Source organism: Furipterus horrens, unplaced genomic scaffold (genome assembly GCF_987537825.1).
Source record: "Furipterus horrens unplaced genomic scaffold, mFurHor1.1.pri manual_scaffold_1, whole genome shotgun sequence".
Classification (NCBI taxonomy): domain Eukaryota; kingdom Metazoa; phylum Chordata; class Mammalia; order Chiroptera; family Furipteridae; genus Furipterus; species Furipterus horrens.
The window spans coordinates 164,735,204-164,747,004 of NW_028327171.1; the positions used below are offsets into that span (position 1 = coordinate 164,735,204).

Here is an 11,801-nt window from a genome sequence, read left to right on the forward strand (position 1 = left end):
CAACCAAGGACCTGGCCCGAAACTCAGGCATGTGCCCTGATAGGGAATCGAACTGGCAACCCCTTGCTTCATGGGATGATGCCCAACCAATTGAGCCACACCAACCAAGGCTCCAATGCCTTTAAACAGCTTGTTTTACATTTTTTAAAATGTTTTGTATAATTGTGACTATTCTCTACTCAATAATGTTGTAATAACTATATATGGTGCCAGGTGGGTACTAGACTTATCCGGGGATTATTTTGTAAATTACACAAATGTGTAATTTGTATAATTATGCTATGCTATATACCTGAAACTAATACAATACTGAATGTCACCTGTAATTAGTAAATAAATAATAAATAATGAAAATTCAAATAATAAGAGAAAAAGAAATGGAAGTTAACATTAGTGAGCCAGTTCTACCCTAATTTCTTGTCACAGAAAGTCTGTTTGGCTATCGACATAAAGTGAAAAGTTCCTTCAGATCTTCTCATGTTTTTGTCCTCCTTAGGGGCTTCAGAATTTCTTGCTTTTTTTCTTGAACACTGATAAAACCTCTACTCATTCAATTTTCAAAAGTAAATGTGTAATTTAAAATATTTATGCACCAAATGAACTCAGGAGTCTTTTTGTGCAAACCTTTGGGTAAAGGGGTTGCTAGATTAACCAGTAGGCCCTTTAATGACAATAGCATTTCAATGGGCTGACTCTGTTCATGTCAAGTTGCACAACCAAATCCAACATTTTTTCTCCAAATTCCTTATAGCTAAAAAAAATAAGAGAATAAATAAAATGGTCATAAACCACATAAGTTTTCTGATTTTTTTTCTATCATGCAGGTATGTCTTCTTTTTATGCCACATTAATTCCAAAAACAACATTGGCTTGGCTTTTGAAATGTTTTCTGGCAAGTGTTGTATGAGAGAGATACAAAACTGTCCAATGTGTTTTTTGCTTTTCAGAGACTAATTATCTTGAACAGAGTTGGACGAACTACAGCCCAAATGCACCAGCCGCCTACGTTTGTACAACCTACAAGCTAAGGATAGTTTTTATCATCTTATATAGTTAGGAAAAAATCAAAAGAATAGCAATTCATGACATGTGAACATTATGTGAAATTCAAATTTCAGTGCCCCCCAAAATCAAGTTTTATCAGAACACAGCTATACTAACTCACTGAAGTGCTGACCATGGCTTGCTTTCCTGCTCCAACAGCAGAACTACGCAGTTACAACAGAGACCATATAGCTCACATAACCTAAAAGAATTACTGTCTGGCCGCTTACAGGAAAGGTTTGCCACCCCCTGATGTAGAAGGTGAAGTGAAGCACATATGCATATAACAGTAAATTCAGGCAGGCTGTGCCAAGTACCATGTGCATGACGCTCACCCAGTACTGAGACTGCAAAGGAGAGCAGGGTAACCAAAGAAGGTAACATAAAAAAAGCAGCTTTCAAACTGGTCATTGAAGGACAACAACGGCTTCAGTAAGTGACAATTTAGGAAAGAAGACTGTTAATGAAGGAGAGTTTGCTCAGAGAAAGAAGGAAAAGTTTAAGCTGGAAAGGGCTCCAGGGATGAGATACCCCAAGTTTACAATAAAAAAGAATTACTAGGAGCAGAGAATGTGAATACCCCAGTGGTTGTCCCTTCTTTATTAATGCTACAAGTCATTAATAACCATAAACATCAAATGTTAAATATAATAGCACTTTTAATTCTTAACACTCTCGTCTGGAATTTGGTGCACTGCAAAAACTGCTAGAGCAAAGTGTAAGAGATTGTATAGTCTGAGAAACAGGAGACACTTGATTGCATTGGTCAGTAGCCACACTATTGGTGATTTGAATAAAATGGACATGAACTTATAGTTATTTTTTACGAACCATGGGTATGGACTTGGGGGGGGATGCTGGGGGAGGGAGATACTGGGTGGAGGGGAGTAAAGGGGAAAAAATTGGAACTACTGTAACAGCATAATCAATAAAATATATTTAAAAAAAAAAAAAAAAGAAAGAATATATGCAAAAAAAAAATGGACATGAACTTGTATGACTTTGTTCTTGGAAGGGTCACTCGACCCAAAAATGCCCCAGCATTTAATAACTGTATTTTAATATATCAAGTCTACATCCACATGTCTGGTGGCTTTAAAGGCAGTTAACAAGAATGTGCCCATCTTTAGAAATCCTATATCACTGCCAAGGTAGGTGAACTGTGTCTGTAATCCAAAGGTCCTGAGTCCCCTGGATTGACGGTCACTAAGTAGTCAATTTTTTACCTCTTTGCAAAGGTGTTTTCTTAGTTAAAAAACCTTCCCAGATTATTATCTCTTAGGAAAAAGCAAAGTTCCAACCTTTGGACCCTGAGGTGATTAAGGTAACTGGTTTACTTGATAAACCATGGGGGAGGTTAAAAAAGGCAATGTTTAGCTCTTGCTGCTGCCTTTGTATATATTCATAGTGTAAAGTGTTTCAAGGGCAAGTTTGTCTGGGCAGGCAGCACTGCACAGGGAAGCCTTGCTCATGTTATAGAAAGACAATATTTGTAGCAACTTCCCCCACCCCTGCCACCAGAGCCTCCCAATAATAAAGCCAATGAGCCCACCCAATAACTATTGCAATTAAGAGCTATGTTGCCTGAGTTCAAGTCCCAACTCTTACTCTCCTAGCTGTGTAACTTCGGCAACACGGCCTGGGCTTGTAACCTTCCAGTAACTCAGTCACTTTATCTGCAAAATGGGACTAATATTAGTGTTTATCCCATACAGGTTTTTTTTTTTTTTTTTTAGTGAGGATTAGTAAGTATCAATTATTATTATTGATGGCTCCAATATGTAAGTCCTCTAGAATGCCAAGATACTCACTCTTCTCTTCCTGTCAAGGAGTCTTCAGTCTTTCCCAGAGTCCATTCTATCAATGACCCCATGTTTTTCATCATATAGTATAAACTTCCATTTCTGTGCTCCTTCTTTTCTTACCACCATTCATCAGACACTACTACAGTCCTTCATAAAGCGTAATAACTTCAGCCTTAGCATAAATCTGCCCTTTTCATTTTCAGGAAGGATGACCAGGCTAGAACTCCATGATTAGAGGTATGTATCTATTACTGCAGCAATTTTCAACCAGTGTACTGCAAGAATTTTTAAAACATGCAATATCTGACTATTCAGTCAGGAGCACTGACCTCTTTTTTTTTTTAGACTGTCAAATTTAAAAAATGACAGTCTATGCAACAATGGCTGTTCAGTGTGAGTGAATCAAAAAATAGGCAAAAAATATATTTTTTTGGTGTGCTGCAGAATTTTAGTAATTAGTTTATGTGTGCCATGAGATGGAGAAGGTTGAAAATCACTTTATTACTGGATAGTTGAACTAGAGACCACCTGGATTGTATTTATATTTACAGCTCAGGTCTCCATCGCTGACACTGAGGCAACAGATGCCCTTAGATCTTCCAAGTGTTCCCCCAAGATCTGTACACCTTTGTTCATTGAAGATATTCCTCTGGCTCAAGAACTAGGTGTGTGGCTATTGGCATAAGAATCAATGGCAAAGGCCACTAACTTTTAGTACTCAGGAAGTCTCATAAAAACAAATCCAAAAGGGCAGGGATGTAGAGGGGGAGATGTTAAAGAATTATCCATGAAGAGTCAGCTGTTTCAAAGAAGCTTCTTTAAAGACTGAAGTTTTGCCTTTAGTTAAAAAAGACCTGATATAAAGTGTAATTTCAAACCTCTTCTGTGAAGGTGTCATTTTACTTTTGGACTTATGGAGTGTCAAGACCCATTTGGGCCTATGAATTAATTCTGATGAAAAGGGAAGCTCCCAAAGAACTTATATGCACAACCCATGAACATGAACTAAGGGGGGTGGGATTGCTGGAGGGAAGGGGGCTACTGGGCAGAGGGGAGCAAAGGGAAAAAAAAATTGGAACTACTGTAACGACATAATTAATAAAATATACTTTTTTAAAAAGAAGGAAAAAAAGAAAAGGGAAGCTCCCAGAGAGCAGCCTCACTTGCTTTGAAAGCTTTCTAGTACTACACCAAAGTGCATTATAAATAATTAATTTGTGTCTTTTGAGCTGCTGTAAATTCATCACCAAAATAAAAAGAATGCTATTTTCCTTTCTCCCATTCAAAAACTCCGTTCTGAGTTTTATGTTCTTTTGCTCCAACAAAGAGAATGGTGTTTTGTAATGATATTAAGGCTTCTATGTCTCCAAGGAAAGGAGCATTCACTTGGACTCCCAAGGGTTGTTGGATCCATGCAAGACTGGGAGAAGAGAGGGCAGGGCTCTATGAGGAAGAAAAACCTGCACTAGTTTCCCGAAAACACCCAGAATGTTGAAGGAGGAGCTGGCACAAGGAAGCTTGTGAAGTTCAAGAGCCTTGGGGACAGCAATGGGGCTTTCCATGACCACACCTGCAGAAATTAGAGACAACCCCAGTGCAGGATTTCTCTGTGGTCTACCTGGAGTCAAATGGTGAAAGATCAGTGCATGATGGGTATCAAGTAGGGGAGACCATCCTAGTTCAAAGACCCAGCCCTTCCTATGCTGTCCATAAGCAAGGCAATGGCAGGTGAGTTATTTATATTAAATTGTTTACTGATCTTGGCAAACAGGAATTCTGAAACTGATTCCATTTCATTTCAAATATAACATTGTGACAAGTCGTTATGAAAAAATTCATACCTGTTATAAATTCTTTTACTCTCCCATAAAGAATAATGACATCCATCTCAGAGGTTTTTAATATGACCAAATAAGATCTACTGTGTAAAGTATGAATTAGTCTTGAAATGTTTCTTACACTGTTATAGAGATGTTTAAACATGTTTAACATGAAGCTTCCTTCTCTTGCTGGAATGTTGACTGACCACTTACCTCAATGTCATTTCTCTCTCCTTTGTGCTTAAATAAGTTAAAACTCAGTTCATTACAGCCAGTAGTAGTTCTACAAACATCAGGAATAGGAGATGGTATAAAGGACAGATGTATGGCCCGGTTCTGCTCTTTGGAGAATTATCTTCCCTCCCTACACTTACACCCAGTGCTATCATAAGGCCATGGGACAGAAGCTCACATTGATGACCAGGCTTCACCCAAGACCAATGAAATCAGAGTTCTGGAAGTAGCGCCTGGGCATTGGCAATCTTTTAAATCTCCCAGGTAATTCTAATGTGCAGCCAGATGGAGAGCCCTGCCTCTGGGGTTGCTATTGCTTGGCCAATACTAATAACTTTAGAGTCCTGTGCAGACAAGATAACTAAAGGAAGGGTTGAAGGAGGTTGAATCTTCAATAAATTATTCTAAGATTTCTGTTGACCTTGTTATAAATTGTATTTGTAAACTATGTACCTATGAAAAGGTTTTCTAGGTCAGGTCTATTTTTGCAGTCCAAAGAAATTGATTTAACCCTTTTCTGCACACACACACACATACACAGGATTCTTAATCCTTCCTTGGGGATTTGTTTTTGTTTTACATTTTTATTATTATCCATTCTAGGAATGACCTCTGAAGTTGCAGTGACTTTTAAGCATGGCTATTGTGAGTGCAAAAATTTAGCCAAACGATATAGGAAGCTTTATTCAGCCTGAAAAGATACCACTTTGACTCTCTTGGAAGAATTATCTTGGAGAGAAAATGGTTTAAAATTCTGACTTGGAGACTAAGAAAGTTAATCAGTAATGTAGATAATGTTTAGATGAGTGTCGAAAATATGCAAATGTACCAACCTTCTCAGAATTTTAGTAAATGTTCTGGAATAATTATACTCTGATACTTCTCAAAACAACCTTATGAGGGAGCTGCTATTATCTCTATCTACACAAGAGGAAGGAGTTTAAGAAAATTTAAGCAATATGTCCCAAATTCCAAGACTTAGGAAATGGCAGAGCAGAGATTGGAGTACTTATCTGTCTGAATCAAAGTCTACATTTTTAGTATAGATTTCCAGGGTCATTTAAAACAAAGTCTAGACTCTTGACTATGAAGCTCAAGGGTCATTCTAGCTTTCTGCACCACAACACAGATTATTTTGCTCCCTGCAAAATTTTATCTAACCCAACCCAATTCCTGCCGCAAACAGGAGTCTCAAACTCAGAGGCATACAGGCCCCAGGCTGGTAATACAAATCAGTTTATATGGGTCGTTTGTTTAAAACCCACATTGTTCTATGGTATATAACTCGGCTGCTTCTCTGCTTCAGCCAATTATTATCTTGAGAGAATTTAGTATTGGTATTACCAACCTCTAATTTTGTAACAGAAGCCAGAAATTTGGATTTTTTGTGAGAAATACTTAATTTTCAAATATTGGCAATACATTTACATACTTGTTTTTAAGAGAATACTACATGAGACAACATTGAGCAGGCTAAATTATGGGAAAGAAGAAAGAATCATTCACTATTCTTTATTATTATTGTTGTTGTTGTTGTTGTTATTATTGATTTGGGGTGGAGAATGAGAGAGAGAAAGAGACATCAATTTGTTGTTCCACTTACTGATGCATTCATTGGTTGATTCCCGAATGCCTTCTGACCAGGGATCAAACCCACAACCTTGGCATATCTGGATGATACTCTAACCAACTGAGCTACCTGGCCAGGGCTCATTCAATATTCTTATCTTTTGATTTTTAATACACTTTAGTTGCTTTGGGTACAAGTAAATGGCTTTCAAGACAACACCATGAGAGAAGTCTGTGATAGAAAAAAAGTCAGGGAACTAGTATAAATGACCCATGGACATGGACGCGGACAACAGGGCTAGGATTGGCTGTGGGAGTGGTAGGGGAGGGGAGCAATGGAGAGCAATGAGGGAAAATTGGGACGACTGTAATAGAACAACAATAAAAAAAAATTTAAAGAAAAGAAAAAAAATTAATGAGTCAGCTCATTAATTAATCAGACTCTCACTTATACATATACCATGAAAATAACTTTTGGTGATCTTAAATCAGACTTTATTCCTTGACAACAATGGTGAACATATAACAATGCTGTATGCTAATTACTGAACATATAAATATAATATGAAATTTATGCATATCCCCTTTGACAACAAATTCACTGGAGTAATTTTAAGCTAAGCGAAAATCAACTCAGCCCTTTATGGTAACAGTTCTCTTATCTGCAGCCAGCCAATACAGCATTATCAGGCTTGGAGGTATGACAGGTTTTCCCTCAGGAATGACAACTTAAATGAAAAGCCCTCAGGTTGAATTACAGCAAAAGGAAAAAAATTCTTATTTTCTAAAATCTCTCTCTAACTTAGACTCTCAGATCTCTGAACTAGAGATAGGGCTGGAATGTGGATGCAGACGGGAGTAGTAGCACGGAATCTTTTCAATGAAAGTGCTTCTAAGCGCACATTTTTTAAAGAAGTTTCCCAATATCATTCAATGGAAAAAAATATTTAATCTCTGGGCCTCAAAATAAGTACTGAACCAATACTTGTTTCTCCTTTTAATTTACACCAGCCATTCACATTAATAACTATAGTATTCTCATTTGCCCCTTTGTTTTTTTCTTTCAAGAAATGTCAAACTCATAGAAACAGAGAGTAGAAAAGTGGTTGCCAAGGGCTGGGGTGGAGTAGGGGATATAGGGAGAGGTTGATAAAAAGGTACAAACTTTCAGTATTAGATGAATAAGGCCTGAGAATCTCATAATCTAATTATAACATGGTAACTACAGTTGATAACACCATATTGTATTTTACTAAGAGAATAGAACCTAAATGATATCACCAAAAAAGAAAAAAAAAAAAGTAAATATGTGATGTGATGAATGTGATTCTTAACTCAATGGGGAGAATTCTTTCACAATATATACATATATCAAATCATGTACAGTTTAAATATCTCACAATTTTATTTGCCTATTATACCTTAATAAAATAAAAAAGAAAAAGAAAGCCAGAGACAGTGAACCAAATTTAAATGCCAGCAAGGGTCTTGCTATTTCTGATTGTTACAAACAATGAAAGGAAAGCATTTTTCATTGTTAAAATTGATGTATATGTATATATATATTTAATTAATGTCTGTCTTGTAGGAACCGAAAAAGGGAAAGTTGAAATTGAAGGAATTTACACTACACTTCAAAAGAACCTTTCAGCAAAGAAAAAGAGCAAATTCATATGGTGGGTATTATATTATTTAAAAAAAATAAGGCACTGGACGGGTAGCTGAGTTGATTAAAGCATCATTCAGACACACCAAGGCTGTGGGTTCAAGCCCCAGTCAGGGTACATATAAGAATCAACCAATGAATGCATAAATAAATGCAACGACAAACCAATGGTTAAAAAAAATTTTTTTTAATGAAAAATAAAAGTAGTTCATGAATGGGAATACAGAACCTTGAGACAACTATCACCATATTTCTAGAAATCTGATAGTTATTTTAAATATAAAATGGCCCGGGTTTTCTATAACTGATTTAGAGTTTTAAAATCTACAGAAGTGCAAGAACTGCACTGACTCTGGTGGGCCTATAAGGATACCATATCTTTCATGGCAAAGCCTTAATTAAAACTTTTAAAGGTGGAAATCATGGCAAAAGATCAAAGAATGAGAAATAGGTGGCAGGCCATAGTCAGTTCTACATCAATAGCATTCAGCCGCCTCCTCCTCTTTTTTCTTGATAAAAACCTATTAATTCCCACTCCCTTCTGTGCTAAATTCATTTCAAGGAAAATATACTTGGACCTCCTTATACATGCACAAGTGTGGAAACATACTGAACATCTGAAACAGCCCTGCTCAACTCATGGCTGTGTGTCTGGCACCTCATCAGCCCCTCCTCCACCCACATCCAATGCCCTTGCAAGGTCCGGAAGAGGAATTATCATCCCCTTTAAGACATGGGGTGGAAAAGTCTGATAACAGCACAGTAGAGAGTTAAAACTGACCAAAAACTTTCTAACCCTAGGCTCCTGGCAGTAACTAGAAACCTACTCACTAACCCCCATGTTTTTCTATACGATTTGGGCAAAAGATGTCTGTGGGGGTATAATTTTACCTGAAATGTTTCTCTTTTATAAAGATCTTATTTACCTATTTACCTATTTATTTATTTATTTATTTAGACAGAGGGGAAGGAAGGGAGAAAGCGAGGGAGAGAAACACCAATCAATCGCTTCTCATAGACCTCTCATACCCGCAATCTAGGCATGTGCCCTGACTGGAAATCAAACTCGTGGCCCATTGCTTTCCAGAATGATGCTGAACCAACTAAGCCATGCCAGTCATGGCCTGAAATGTTTTTTAAATAAATATGCTTATTTTGGAGAAACTGGACTTTCAGGAGACAATGAAAAGACAAAGTTGGAGGATTGAACAGCACAAACAGCACCTCAATATCTTACATATAGATTGCACTTAACCAATCTATATCCTTTTAAGTAAATTTCTTAAGTTAAAGAGTAAAATATATACACAAATCATTAAATTAGATCATTTTTGTTTCCAAATTAATCCATGTAGCCAGCACCATATCAAGAAACAGAACATTACCAGCATCTCAGAAAGCTCCCTTCAAGACCCTATCGGGTCATGACACTCTCTTCCCTGCCAAAGAGTAACCACTATTCTGACTTCTAACTACAAAGATTCACTTTAGGAAATACTGTATATATCTTAATGCAACTGAATGGCATCTTTTTGAGTACTTGGCTTCAGATAAAATCTGCAGATATGTATTGAAACAGCATAGCTATCCCAGGCTCATCATTTCACTACTTGGCTACTCTGAGTTCCACATAGTGTGGACAAAAAAAGGGGTCCTATGGAAAGTAACCTCACAATTTATGATCTTATCATAAATTCCTAACTGGGCAAGTTATGGTGGGTAGCTATGTGCAGAACTATAACTTCTTTAGTGAAAGGTTTTAAGCCAGCCCTATCCATTGTTCTTGTGCATCTAGGTTAACACACCTTTTAAATACCAGAAGTAATGCTCCTAGAAGGAGGCACTGACCCACAAGAGAGTACATAATCTTGTTAACTAACCTGTAATCTGATGCCTGCCTTGCTTCACTCACCTCCAGGTAATCTTCCTTACATTCCCTCCTTCATTTCAAATGCATAAAAAAAGCTACAAAACTATTATTTTCAAGAGCCGTTGAGATCTTTCTCTGTAGAATATGTCCTCAGTTTGACTCAAATAAACTCATAAAGATTCTCTATGGGTTTGGCTGTTTCTCATGTTGACAATAGTAAATATCATTTTAGAACAATAACAAAAAAAAAAACAGATTTAGTTCCAGCTTTACACACTCTTTCAAATGTGTGTGTGTGTATGGTTCTGTATATACAAATATATATTTATATTCAGTTATATTAAAATTGAATAGATTCAGTTATATATATAAAGTATTAATGCTATGTAACTAGAGAGAGAGATTTATAAAACATTGTGCCTATTTACCTTTTCTCAAAGCCAATATATTACAGCATTATGACATTCTACATGCAGTAATAAGAGCATGTCTGAGGTTCTTGTTTTCACATTGTTTCCAGTCTGGCTCTAACTCGTCGTCGGCAGCCGTCCGTCTCGAGAGACGATGGTGTAGCTTCTTAAGAGTCTATCTGCACCGCCGAGAATGGCTGTGCAGTCCAACTCGGGAGTGACACGGTATCTGTCTCCTCCCGTGTTGAATCGACATCTTGTGATGACGCTGGAGTGTCCTCTCCAGTGAAGCTGAAGCTACAGAGCCTGGGCAGGGTGATATGGAGGGTCTGCTGTTGCCCATGCAGCAGACCCCCCCTCTCTTCGCAGCTGAAGGGTCCAAGGGAAAGACGGAGTCAATACAGCTTGGTTTCAGGTGCGCCGCAGGAGTTGCCGGTGTTGACTACAACGTCAAACCGCCTTAGGGACTCCGGCTCCGGATTTTCTGTCGGGGTTTACTCCCTTAGCCTTTCCCCTGAAGAGGTATGCCGCAAGGCAGCGGAGGTTTTTTGGAGTCAGAGTTTTCCTTCTCTGATGTGCCCTGACTGGAAGATCAAACCAGCGACACTTAGCTCGCAGGCCGACGCTCAATCCACTGAGCCAAACCAGCCTGGCTCTAACTAAAGCAAAGAAATTAATGAGAGATTATCCAGTACCAGTGACCTGCAAGCAGACAAGGGCATCTTGATATACAGAAGAAGCTGGGCATTGACCTAGATCACTAGATGACAATCCAAAGAGCAGAGCAGCCTCACAAGATTCCATGTTGGTGCCATGGTTTTGAAAAAGAATGTGCACATGGAATTGGTAGCATCCACACAGAGAAAGAGTGCAACATAGAATATGATGCTTTTGTAGAATGTCTGCTCTGGCAGAAAACGATGAAATTTCTGAGTGCCATCATGAGGCAGCAGGATAAGCTTATAGGGGAGGAGAAGTACATGCCTCCACCCCACTATTTGGGCAAGGCGGATCCTAGGCCCTGAGCAAAACAGCTGCTGATGGCTGGAGGCTGATTTTCATGTTTGGTTTTCTTCACTGGAAAATTTATGTACTGACAACCTCTTGGTGAAAGTGTCTAAAAATAGATTCTTCCATCCTAAAAAAAATTTTTAGTTAATTAATTAATGAATGTGTAATAATGGAGAGAACCACAGGACTAAATACATATGGGTCACTAGGTGACAATTCTTCCCAAAGAAACACATAATTCAAGGAAATTGAAGAGCTTTATACAGAACACCGAAGTAGAGGAAGTTTACCTATAGCGTCCCAAGCCTTAGTGATCTTCGCTGTTCCTACACTAGTGAGAACTTTTTTTTTTCCGCAAAGTGCTCAGTGCTC

The 11,801-nt window shown here is 38.0% G+C and overlaps 1 pseudogene; it reads left to right on the forward strand.

The window, feature by feature from the left end:
* Positions 1–818: 818 nt before the first annotated feature.
* Positions 819–11,443, forward strand: LOC150022186 (NADH dehydrogenase [ubiquinone] iron-sulfur protein 5 pseudogene; annotated as a pseudogene).
* The last annotated feature ends 358 nt before the right edge of the window (positions 11,444–11,801 follow it).